Below are 365 nucleotides of genomic sequence, written 5' to 3'. Positions count from 1 at the left end.
GGAATAGACGCTCTGGCCCTTGCCCAAGAGACCCGAAGCGGCTCGACTTCGGCCAGCCGGGCGACCTGTCACCGCCCTTCCCGCCTTCCCGCCCTCCACCGAGCCCGCGCACGCCGAGCCCGCGCGCCTTACGTTGGGCCCGGCCCCCAGCCGGTTTCCCAGTAGCACGCATGCGCGCGCTCCTGGGCCCGCGGGGAGAAAGAGGGCGGGGCCGAGGGGCCAAGCCCGCGGGGGGGAGGGGCGGTGTCGGTCACGTGACGCGGTTTCACTGTTTACACGCGGAGCGGCCAGAGCGTTCGGCCTCAGTCAGGCGTTCGGCTCCGTTTCGGTTTCACTTCCGGTGAGGGGCCGCCTCCGAGCGGGCG

The sequence above is a fragment of the Mustela nigripes genome, chromosome X (assembly GCF_022355385.1).
Source record: "Mustela nigripes isolate SB6536 chromosome X, MUSNIG.SB6536, whole genome shotgun sequence".
NCBI classification, from domain to species: Eukaryota; Metazoa; Chordata; class Mammalia; order Carnivora; family Mustelidae; genus Mustela; species Mustela nigripes.
The sequence above is the reverse complement of the archived record's forward strand: the minus strand, read 5'-3'. Positions refer to the sequence as shown.